We start from the raw sequence: 11,892 nt of genomic DNA, 5'->3' as shown, positions 1-11,892 counted from the left end.
TAGGGTGTGGCCAAAATCTAGCAGCACAACACATACATCTGGGGAAGCAGCAAGAAGTGACCATTGAGGTGAGCTGAGGAGGGAAGGGAAGAGAAGGACATGGCAGGTCCTCATGCATAGGAGCCCATGATATCCAGCTGAGGAAGACTGGAGGTTCTTCCTGAGAATGACACTTCAAACAGTCCAAAATAGGGTAACCCTGGCTGATGTCACCTGCCTGCTCTGGACCTGTCCATTACTTAAACGGACGCTTCTGCCTGCACTGCTCTATTCCTGCTCTGGAAATCCTGGGGCATTTCATCCCCGTGCTCACAAGAAGCCTTCATAGGGGAATGGGCATGGCACAAATCTGGAAATGAAAAGGCAGCAGTGTTGGAAACCAAAGCACAGCCCATATCAATACCTGTGATTGTTTGCATTCAAGATGAGCTTGTCAGGAAATTACCTCTGCAAAGGGTGTCTCTGGTCTTGTGGCCATGAAGGGCAGGTATAAAAGCCAGCCCAAGTCCCTGCTCTCTCATCCACTTCTCTTGCCTGCTTCTCCTTGGGAACCAGGTGAGTGTGAAACCCCTTTTCCTCCTCTTCCAAAGTAAGATCCTGTCCTGGGCTTTGTTCCTTCTTCTCATGACAGAGGGAAGCAGGGAGTACCTGTGCTTAGAGAGAAGCTGGGACATGGCAGAGGATACTCTTGTATTATGCACAAGGAAAGACACTGACTGGGCCAAGCTGTTCTATGTAGGGCAATGACGACTGTGGCTCCTGGAACAGCTTCCATCTCCCCACTCAGTAGTGGCCTTGGCTTCTTTGTGACAGGGTAACCAGGCTGCTCCTCACCCACCCTTGTGCTCTGCTTCCTCCCTATCCTCTCTCCCAGGTGCACCTCTAACTTCAAGGCATGTCCTGCTACAACCAGTACCTGCCATGCCGGCCCTGTGGCCCGACCCCACTGGCCAACAGCTGCAATGAGCCCTGTGTCAGGCAGTGCCAGAACTCCACTGTCATCATTGAGCCCCCTCCCGTGGTGGTTACCCTGCCTGGACCCATCCTCAGCTCCTTCCCGCAGAACACCGTTGTGGGATCCTCCACCTCTGCTGCTGTTGGCAGCATCCTCAGCTGTGATGGAGTGCCCATCACCTCTGGGTGCTGCGACCTCTCTGGCATTTCCAGCTGCTACAGTGGCAGAAGGTGCCTCCTCTGTTCAAGATGCTGGGCAATCCCCAGGGAGATACCCTGAGGAACTCAGGACATGGTGCTGGGCAGAGGTTCAGTCTATTCAGTGTTGGTTTTGGTAGAGCTGAATGGCTTTGCTTTTCTTTCCCATTTCCTTGTTTGCTTCCCATCCCCTTTGCAGCAATGGGCCCTTCCCCCAAGGCCACCCTGGTGGGGACCATCTGTCTCCTCTCCCTCTATGGGCAGGCAGAGAGACATGATGCAGGAACATCTCCATGGCCAAGGATTGCACACTCACAGCTGCCCCTGGGTCTCCATGAACTGGTGGCCCTCACCTGGACTGACTTTGTTTCCCTCTTTTGCCTCATTAAAGTTCTGTTGCTTTCAAGCTTAGTGTCCATGTGCTCCTTCCCTCTCTGGACGCTCCCCAGGCTGCCAAAGGAGAAGGGGTGGAAGCGGGTGAAGGTACAAGGAGAGCCTTCTCCATTCACAGATAAATGGTTGGTTTGGACACTCTGCACTGGCTGCTCTTTACTAAACCATCCCTTGAGTTGAGGAAGACATCCCGGTGTGCTCTGCTGCCAGTGACCATCCAGCCTTGCTGTACTTCATGTCAGCCAACAAATGTCTAGGAAGGCAGGAGGCCCTGAGGGGTCATCAGCTCCATGAGCTCTTGAGGAAGAGCATTCCTCTTCCTGTGGGCAGAGCTGCTCTGGAGTGGTGGAGTGACGGGTGTGGGGCTCTGGAGGATGATTTGCTTGCAGAATAGCAGGAGTGGTAATGCCACAAACAGTCTTTGAGATGACCTCTACCCTCCAGCACCCAGTCTAGGGGCCATGGCCTGGAGGCACCAGCAGGGAAAAGTTGCCTGTGCTGCTGAATGTATCAAGGTTAGAAATTGGAGCTAAGTGTGTTGGAGCTGAGAGTGTTCAGCACAGAAATGGGGACAGTGAAACAGTTTATTTCTGAAGGAGATCCAATTGCTCTGATTCAGAGCATGCAGGAGAATGTGAAGATCAGCAAGGATGAGGGTACTGGGTGCACTTCCCAAGAGTGGTGAAGGCAGATGCAGAGCTCTTGACTGCTGCTTTGTTTCCCCCAGAGAATTTGTGCTCAGGAATTGGCTGCCATTCTGGGGAGAAGAGTATTTTTTTACATGTAAATCTCATCCCTTCTGTTTAGTCGAAATGTCTCTTGGCAGCCACTACAGTCTCATGTCCTATTTCCTACATGAAAATCCTGTTGACTTGGTAAAAGTGTACAAGTGCAAGGATGGAAAGCCCCCAGCCCATGTCCTCCACTGAGAAGGAATCATGGCTAACGAAGCATATCTCCTAGTGCTTGAAGACCAAAAGTTTCAGTCTCTCTTCTCCAGTGTCTTCCTTCCAAAGGTGTTGGAGGGCTTCCTCAGGCAAAAGGGCACACCCATCTCTTTCCACAGCTCTATGGCCCAGCTGTCCTCCTCCCAGCTCCTAGGCAGGGACCAATGCTTCTTTTCACGTCCTATGGCCACTGCTTGGTTATCTGCACCCCACTGCACTATGTGGCCATCATGCCGTAGGCTGTGTGGCTCTGGCTGGTGGCAGGGACGTGGCTTGCCTTCTCTCTATCTCCTTCTCTGCGTGCAATACTCACCTTCCATATGGCATAGTGTGGGTCCAAACACATCTACCACTTCTTTGCTGATGTTCTCTAGTTTTTACATTAGGTCTTACGTGTTAGGTTTTACGAGTAGCATCTGAAGGACTTGCCTAGTCATCCTGAGAGGCTGAGAGCTGGCAGTGGACAACTGGTTCTCAGGGGTGTGTGTGCATGTTCATGGTCACATACATGTCAGTCTGTGTGTGTGCGCATGTGTGCCTGGGATAATGCATATGCAAGCGTGAGTGTGTACAAATAGCATGTGTTTGGTCACATCTTTTCATGACTGTACATGTGTTTTAGCGCCTGCACGTGTCTTCATGCAGGTGAGCATGGATGGGTGTGCCATTGCTCTGCATATATGAAACGGTGTGGGCATAGATGTGTGTGCGGATATGTGCTTTTATGTGTGTACATCTCTGTACATAGGCATGCACACAAATCTGTTTACACATATATCTGTGCGAGGAGCATGCATGTGTGTAAGCATGTGTGCTGTTAGTACTGGGGCGTGGCTGTACCTGTGTCTCCACCTGGGCTCCTTTGGAAACATGTGCACACACCTCTTTATAAGTGCATATGTATGAGTTACTCTTTGGGTACATATGAGCTCACATGTTTGGTTGTGCCCACGTGTGTGAGATTGTGTGTGCACACATATCGGGGTGTGTGCATATCTGTGAGTGTGCATACTTCTGTGTGCATATAGCAGGGGTGTGTGTGTGCAACCATGAGGGTATGTCAAAGGTATTGCTAAAATCAAGGTACACCCCAGCCAGTGCCCCTCTCCTTCCCACAGTGCCAGTCACCTTTTCATACAAAGCGATGAGGTTGGTGAGGCTTCATTTGCCTTCTGAAAACCCATGTGAGCTGCTCCCAAGCCCCTTCCTGCCTTTCACGAGTTTAGAGAAGGCTTCTGAGAGTATTTGCTCCGTCTTCCTTCTAGGAACTGAGTAGAGACTGTCCAGTCAGCTCCTTTTACACCCCCAGATGCATCCCAAGTGGTCCCATGACCTTGTGTATGTTCACATGTTAGTAAGACATCCTTAGTTCCCACATCCCCTTCCTCCCCTGGGTTGTTGCACAGCCAAGGAAGCTCTCTGCACCAGTGTGTCTCGCACAGCACAGAGGTACAAGGCACTGTCAGAGACCTCAACTTCCTCCAGCTGCAGGAGGCTGTACTTCTCTGTGGTGTTCAGTGAGGTGGTGAAACGGCGGCTCTGCTTCTGACCAGCTCCTCCATGATAAGAGACCAGCTGGGGACCTTGACCTTTCCTCTGCTGGTACCAGAGCAAGCCATAAAAGCTTGGGGTCTGATAGGTGCAGGTAGTTTGGAAGGTGTCTCTCTGATTCACTGTGACTTGTCCTTCTTCCTGGGTGACGGTGGTCTGTCCCATGGTGCCTGGAAGAAAGTGAAGGTCAGCTGCTTTTCAAGTGGGAAGCAACCCAGGACTGGATTAAAAACAAATGGTATAGAAGGCTCCCTGTCCTTTGCCCTGCAGGAATATCCTGAGGCCTGGGGACAGCAGGTGGAGAATAGTTTTGGGCAACAGCTTGGAGCTCTCGGCACAGTGTAGACATGAGATGTGCTGTGCTGTGTCCCTGCTCCTCTTCCCTTCTCCTGTTCCTTACTGCTCAGAGAACCAGGGAATGGTCTGTCATGCCTGACCTTCATGTGCTGGGACCAGCACCCTTCCAGCATGCTGAGGTGTCCATGCAGCTATGGCAAAAAGATTCTTCCTGCTTCCCCATCCCACTCATGTTCGAGGGCTCCTAGCTCGCTACATACCTGCAATGCTGAGCCGTATGGTAGAAAGAAATCCCTGGCTGTGTCAATACCCAGGAGAAATCTGGAAGACACGGCAGATGTGCCTGCCAGGAGGCAGAAAGGGACACCCATTAATGTCAGTGGGATGAGAGCTTTAAGGTCCCTGGGGGAGCATTGGTAGGTTCTGCTGATTTGCATTGGAAAGGGAGAAATGTGAGAGTGCAGAGAGAGCTGATATCTCCTGTGGTGACAGCCGGTGGATCAGAAGAGAAAGGCAGAGAGAAATGGATTGGGGGTGAGAGAGAAAAGCAGGAGAAAGGGTCTGAGGTATCTCTTCTCTCTCTTTTCTTTTCATTTCCAAAAGTAAGAGCATTTTGAGAGAACTGGTGGAAACCTGCAAAGGTGAGCTGATATTTCCCAGCGTTTTCAAGAGTAGTTCCCTGCATGATCCTGATAAGGCTGGCAAGGGTTTCCTTGGGAGAAGTACATGTTGATGAAAAGACGGGACTTACCCAGCAGTTGCCCCAGGCAGGCTGTGAGGACGAGAAAACCGAGGTGCATGTTGAGACTAACCTGCCTGTTTGTCAAGTGAGAGAGAATCAGAAAAACACCTCCCAGCCCTGAGATAGCAGAGCTGCCGGAAATGACTCTGTTGGGGGAGCAAAAGAACAAACGGGGAAGAGCAGTGATGTGTTCTTCCTGTGCCTGAAATGCTCCTCCTGGGTTGCTCCCTCCTCCAGCAGCAACACCTAGGGCTCCCTCAGCCAGTGTCATTCTCAACCTTTCCCCATTAGGAGTCCCTGGGGGCTGTTGGGGCCACAGTGTTGGGAAGGGGCTGTTGCCAGTCAGCTCGCGGTGGAGTCCTCACCTCCCCAGCTAGAATCGCCTGCTCTTCTGCACACCCACTGCTGGGCCATTTGGGAAGTCAGGGGCTTCTTCCCCAGTGAGGCTTTACATCATTCCTTGGGGTCCTCAGCTCTCTGGGGCTGTTGCTATTTCTTTTGGGAACAGAAGTCTCTTCTGTATCTCTCACTTCTCCCTTTTCTTTCCTCAGCTGCCTGGGAACAACACGTCTCCCCCAAATCCCCTGAAAGAGGAGATGAACTCTGCCGTGCATCAGACCAGGGGTTCTGGCTGTGTCCTGTTCTGCTGCAATAACCCACAGTGTGAGAGAGGAACCTGGCTCCAGGGGGGCTGTTACATGCCAGAAACCCAGAAATGACAAGGACAACATACTCCTACTCTTGAGGAAAAGGTGAGGGGTCAGAAGGGCACAGGATGAGGGATCAGGGGGTCACCCCCACTCCCAGGGAGCACACAGGGCACCCATTGGAGCTGTATCTATCACTTGGCAAACTTGCCAAGATTGACATGAAGACGTCCTTCTAGGACTGAAGCACTGTGCTTTCATTTAAATGTCCTTTTGAGATCAACAATAGAAATTAGGAGTGTTTTATTTCTAAGAAAATGCCATGAAAACTCCAAAGATGACAATGCCAGTGAATCTCAGCGTGGGCAGGATTTGCACCCAACTTGAATTACACCCCATGCTCAGAGTTCCCAGCATCTGAAGGACCATAACATCACCCGTGCTGTTCATTTTTACCTTCTTGGCTTATTTCCAATGAATGGTTATATCAACACTCTGCGGAGGCAGAGTCCCATTCCTACTGGGATCTATCTAAATACATTGTCCACGTGCATGGTTCAAAAAACCTGAAAATAAAAATACCCACATTTCTAGTAGGAATTTCCCCTGCTCCAGATGATGTCCATTGCCTTTCACTCTGTCACTGTGCTCAAGAAGAGTTTGGCTCCATTTGGCCTTCATGCTCCAGTCAAGTGTCAGAAAAAGCTCTCTCTTGCTTCTCTTTTGAAGGCTGAAGAAGGCCAGTTCTCTCAGATCCTCCTCATGTCTCATGTTACAGAAACACAGAACTGGCAAGTTGGGAGGGGACCTCTGGAGGTGAGTGGGTCCAAACACCACCTCAGGAAGAGTGACCTAGAGCTGATTGCAAAGGACTGCGTCCAGACAGATTTTGAGTACTTCCAAGGATGGATACTCTGCATCCTCTCTGGGCAGCCTGTGACAGTGCTGCCTCACCCTCACACCTGTTTCCTGGGGTTCAGACAGAGCCTCCTTTGTTTCAGTTTGTGCCAAATGACTCTTCTCCTGTCCCTGGAAACCATGGAGAAGAACCTGGCGCCAGTTTCGTCCCAGCCTCCCTTCAGATATTTATACATACTGATGAGTTCTCCCCTGAGATTCTTTTCTAGGTGCTGAACAGGTCCAGCTCTCTCAGCCTATCAGAGGTGCTCCGGTCTCCTCATCTTTGAAGTGGCCCTTTGTTTGGCTCTCTCCAGTATGTCTGTGACATGCACTTCCCTACTGAAAAAACATCCCCTCCCTTTCTTGAGTCACAAGCACACCCAGGTTCTTCCATCCCTCAAATATCAGCACAGGCCCCCTGCAGCCTGGGCCCTCTTACCCAACACCTGGGTCTCCTCCTTCTCTCTGGCCAGGCCAGCCTGATATTCACTAGCAAACACACACATGCAATTGCCCACTCCTCTCACAGCCATCCTCAGAACTGCAGATCCCTCAATATTACCACAGCTTGCAAATATCAGCCTGTTTAATAGCCATGCGCTGGTCTTGGCCTCCCTTACCCACCTCTAACTAAGACTTTAGGTACACCTTTTCTTCCCACTCACTGGCTGGGCCAGCTTGAAATATGCTGGCAAATTCCACATACACACCCATGCACATCGCGTTCAATTCACAAAGAAAAATGAAAAACACACTGAGGTCCCTGCAGTCACTGGTCCTTTCACCTCTCACACATACCCATGCAATGTGGTCCCTCCACTTGCTGACAGCAAGATCTATGAGCCCTGTGACACCTTCTTCCTTCTCCACTTGCTGGCACCAAAACCTTACTCACACCCCAATCCCTCCAGCTGCTGGCACAGAGACCGACCCATTCTGTCACCAGAGGCCTATTCTTCACTTGATGGCACTGAGACCTTGCTCTACACAACCTGATCCATCCCATTGCTGGCACCAAGGTGTACAGTCCCCATGGCCATTGGCTGGTTGCCAGTTACTGGCACCCAGATCTCTTTCACATCACTCGCTCCATTTACTGCCACTCACACCTTGCAGCACTCGCACGTGGGAAAGGGAGTGAAGATACACAGAAGGACGGTTAAGAGAGGATTTCGGAAGAAGGCAGGGGGGACTGGAGATTCCGCACAGGGTTGATCCCAACAAGTGCACTGACTGGGCCCTGCTTATGGTCAGATGTGGGAAGCTTTTTGGAAAACAACGGACACGCTGAAATAATGAGCTTATGAACTTTGTGCAACAGAAGAGATAAAAGACAAGCTGGTACAGTCTGAAGGTCCACATGAAGGAGGAATTCACACGCTGATACTGAAACTGCTGCGACCCCTAAATAGATGCTGAACATGTATTGCTACAGCTGTATTTAACCAATAATAGGTTGTGTGTTTAAGGTTAAAGGCCAATGAGCACAAGACACGATATTAACCCACGTTGTAGTAAAAGTATATTACACTTCAAGTATGGTAATAAGACGGCTTTCAGCATGATCATATTGGTCTACGTCTGAATCCCACCACAATTGGTGCCCAACATGGGGCCCCTGGCAATTTCGTACTGAAATTGACAGTTTGCGATTTAAGAAGAAGAAGAAAAAGAAGAAGAAGAAGAAGAAAAAGAAGAAGAAGAAACCAGCCAACAAAGAAGAAAAAGAAAAAGAAAAAGAAAAAGAAAAAGAAAAAGAAAAAGAAAAAGAAAAAGAAAAAGAAAAAGAAAAAGAAAAAGAAAAAGAAAAAGAAAAAGAAAAAGAAAAAGAAAAAGAAAAAGAAAAAGAAAAGAAAAAGAAAAAGAAAAAGAAAAAGAAAAAGAAAAAGAAAAAGACAATAAGAAAGACAATAAGAAAAGGTTCTTTGAATGTATCAATAGAAAAAGGAAGACTAGGGAAAATGTAGGCCCACTGGTGAATGAGACAGGTGCCCTAGTGGTGGAGGACGCAGAGAAGGCAGAGTTACTGAATGCCTTCTTTTCTTCGGTCTTCACTGCTAAAGCTGTCCCTCATGAATCCCACACTCTGAAGGCAAAGGGGGAGGTCTGGAGAGTGGAAGATTTTCCCTCAGTTGAGGAGGACCGGGTCAGAGACCACTTGGCCAAGCTGGACATTCACAAGTCCATGGGCCCTGATGGCATGCATCCGCGAGTGCTGAGAGAGCTGGCGGATGTTATTGCTAGACCACTCTCCATCGTCTTTGAACGGTCATGGAGAACAGGAGAGGTGCCTGAGGACTGGAGGAAGGCCGACATCACTCCAATCTTCAAAAAAGGCAAGAAGGAGGACCCAGGGAACTACAGACCGGTTAGTCTAACCTCTGTTCCTGGGAAGGTATTGGAGCGACTCATTCTGGATGTCATCTCCAAACACGTTGAGGAACAGGAAGTTATTGGAAGTGGTCAACATGGATTTACCAAGGGTAGATCGTGCTTGACCAATCTGATAGCTTTCTATGATGTTATAACTGGTTGGCTGGATGAGGGGAAAGTCGTGGATGTCATCTACCTTGACTTTAGCAAGGCTTTTGACACTGTCTCCCATGACATCCTCATTAGGAAGCTGAGGAAGTATGGGCTAGATGAGGTGACAGTGAGGTGGATTGAGAGTTGGCTGCGGGACAGAACTCAGAGGGTTGTGATCAGCGGCACAGAGTCTAGTTGGAGGCCTGTAACCAGTGGTGTCCCCCAGGGGTCAATACTTGGTCCTATTTTGTTTAATATATTCATTAATGACCTGGATGAGGGGACAGAGTGTATCCTCAGCAAGTTTGCTGATGATACCAAACTGGGTGGGGTGGCTGACACCCCAGAGGGCTGTGCTGCCATCCAGCGTGACCTGGACAGGCTGGAGAGCTGGGCAGAGAAGAACCTAATGAGGTTCAACAAAACCAAGTGCAAGGTCCTGCACCTGGGGAGGAAGAATGCTAGGCACCAGTACAGGTTAGGGGCTGACCTGCTGGGAAGTAGCTTGGAGGAGAAGGATCTGGGGGTTGTGGTAGACAGTAAATTATCCATGGCCCAGCAATGTGCCCTTGTCGCCAAAAAGGCCAATGGAATCCTGGGCTGCATAGGGAAGAGTGTGGCCAGTAGGTCGAGGGAGGTCATTCTCCCCCTCTACTCGGCACTGGTGAGGCCACAACTGGAATACTGTGTCCAGTTTTGGGCTCCCCAGTTCAAGAGGGACAGGGAACTGCCGGAGCGAGTCCAGCGAAGGGCAACTAAGATGATTAAGGGCTTGGAGCATCTGCCTTATGAGGAAAGGCTGAGAGAGCTGGGACTCTTTAGCCTGGAGAAGAGAAGGCTGAGGGGAGACCTTATTATGGCATACAAGTATCTAAAGGGTGGGTTGAAGGAGGATGGAGCCAGGCTCTTCTCAATGGTTCCAAGTGACAGGATGAGGGGCAATGGGCACAAGTTAGAACACAGGAAGTTCCATTCAAATACACGGAAACAGTTCTTTACGGTGAGGGTGACAGAGCACTGGAACAGGCTGCCCAGGGAGGTTGTGGAGTCCCCTTCCCTGGAGATTTTCAAGACCCACCTGGATGCAGTCCTGAGTAATGTGCTCTAGGCAATCCTGCTTTAGCAGGGGAGTTGGACTAGATGATCTCTAGAGGTCCCTTCCAACTCTGATAATTCTGTGATTCTGTGTGATTCTGTGAAAAAGAAAAAGAAAAAGAAAAAGAAAAAGAAAAAGAAAAAGAAAAAGAAAAAGAAAAAGAAAAAGAAAAAGAAAAAGAAAAAGAAAAAGAAAAAGAAAAAGAAAAAGAAAAAGAAAAAGAAAAAGAAAAAGAAAAAGAAAAAGAAAAAGAAAAAGAAAAAGAAAAAGAAAAAGAAAAAGAAAAAAGAAGAAACCGGCTGAGAGATGGGAAGTTTTTGTTAATCGTGGCCACGAGAGAAGGTGAGCAGCCGAACACGTTTTGGGTCATACGTTATAATGGGAAATAATTTATGAGGAGCAAGCTATCTTAAAGCTTTTGCAACATTTCCTCTCTACGAAAGGACTTAATATGACCCCGTTATTTTAAAGAAATTGCTTTTATGGGCAAAAGAAACGGGTATAGTAAAGGATGCCCAGGACATTTTCCAGACAGCAATATGGGATAGCCTTGGGCAAGAATTATGGAAAGATATCTCGTCTGGGAAAAAAGATTTATGACCTCTAGCAACATTATGGAAATTGCTTAAAGATACAGTAGCAAATATGCGAGCAGAGAAAAATGTGACTTTACAAGCGTGTGAGGCTTTTTCGGATACCGGGCAAGACCCGGACAGGGGAAGAGATGCACAAAAAGTACTGCGCCGTAAGGTCCGCATGTTTGATAACCCCTCCCTCCCCCCTCCTCCCTCCACTCCCGCTGCGCTCCGGCCGTCTCCGCCGTGCAGGGTGAGTGACCCCCCCACACCTGTGCCTGCGCCGCCGCCACTGCCTCAGGCTTCTCCTGTACAAGGAAAAGAGCAGCCTATGCAGCTGCTCGATCCTCTGCCAGAACCATCGGCACCTCCGTTGGAGGGTTTTCCTGACGATACTCCGGCGGTAAATCCCCCGCCGCCCTCCTCTATAGACTTGTGGGAAGAAAACTGGCGTACACCGATTTCAGAGGCAGACGACACTAAACTAGGGGGGCGTGTTGATCTGCTTGAGGGTAGATTGGCTCTGCAGAGGGATCTGGACAGGCTGGACAGATGGGCTGAGGCCAATGGTATGAGGTTCAACAAGGCCAAGTGTCGGGTCCTGCACTTGGGTCACAACAACCCCATGCAGCGCTACAGACTGGGGGCGGAGTGGCTCGAAAGCTGCCCGGCAGAAAAGGACCTGGGGGTGTTGGTGGACAGCCGGCTGAGCATGAGCCAGCAGTGTGCCCAGGCAGCCAAGAAGGCCAACACCATCCTGGCCTGCATCAGGAATAGTGTGGTGAGCCGGACTAGGGAAGTAATCATCCCCCTGTACTCGGCACTGGTGAGGCCTCACCTCGAGTACTGTGTTCAGTTTTGGGCCCCTCACTACAAGAAGGACATTGAGGTGTTGGAGCGTGTCCAGAGAAGGGCTACAAAGCTGGTGAAGGGTCTGGAGGACAAACCTTATGAGGAACGACTGAGGGATCTGGGGTTGTTTAGCCTGGAGAAGAGGAGGCTGAGGGGAGACCTTATCACCCTCTACAACTACCTGAAAGGAGGTTTTAGAGAGATGGGAGCTGAC

Source organism: Vanellus vanellus, assembly GCF_965231255.1.
Source record: "Vanellus vanellus genome assembly, chromosome: 24".
Classification (NCBI taxonomy): Eukaryota; Metazoa; Chordata; class Aves; order Charadriiformes; family Charadriidae; genus Vanellus; species Vanellus vanellus.
Note: the sequence above shows the minus strand (reverse complement) of the source record.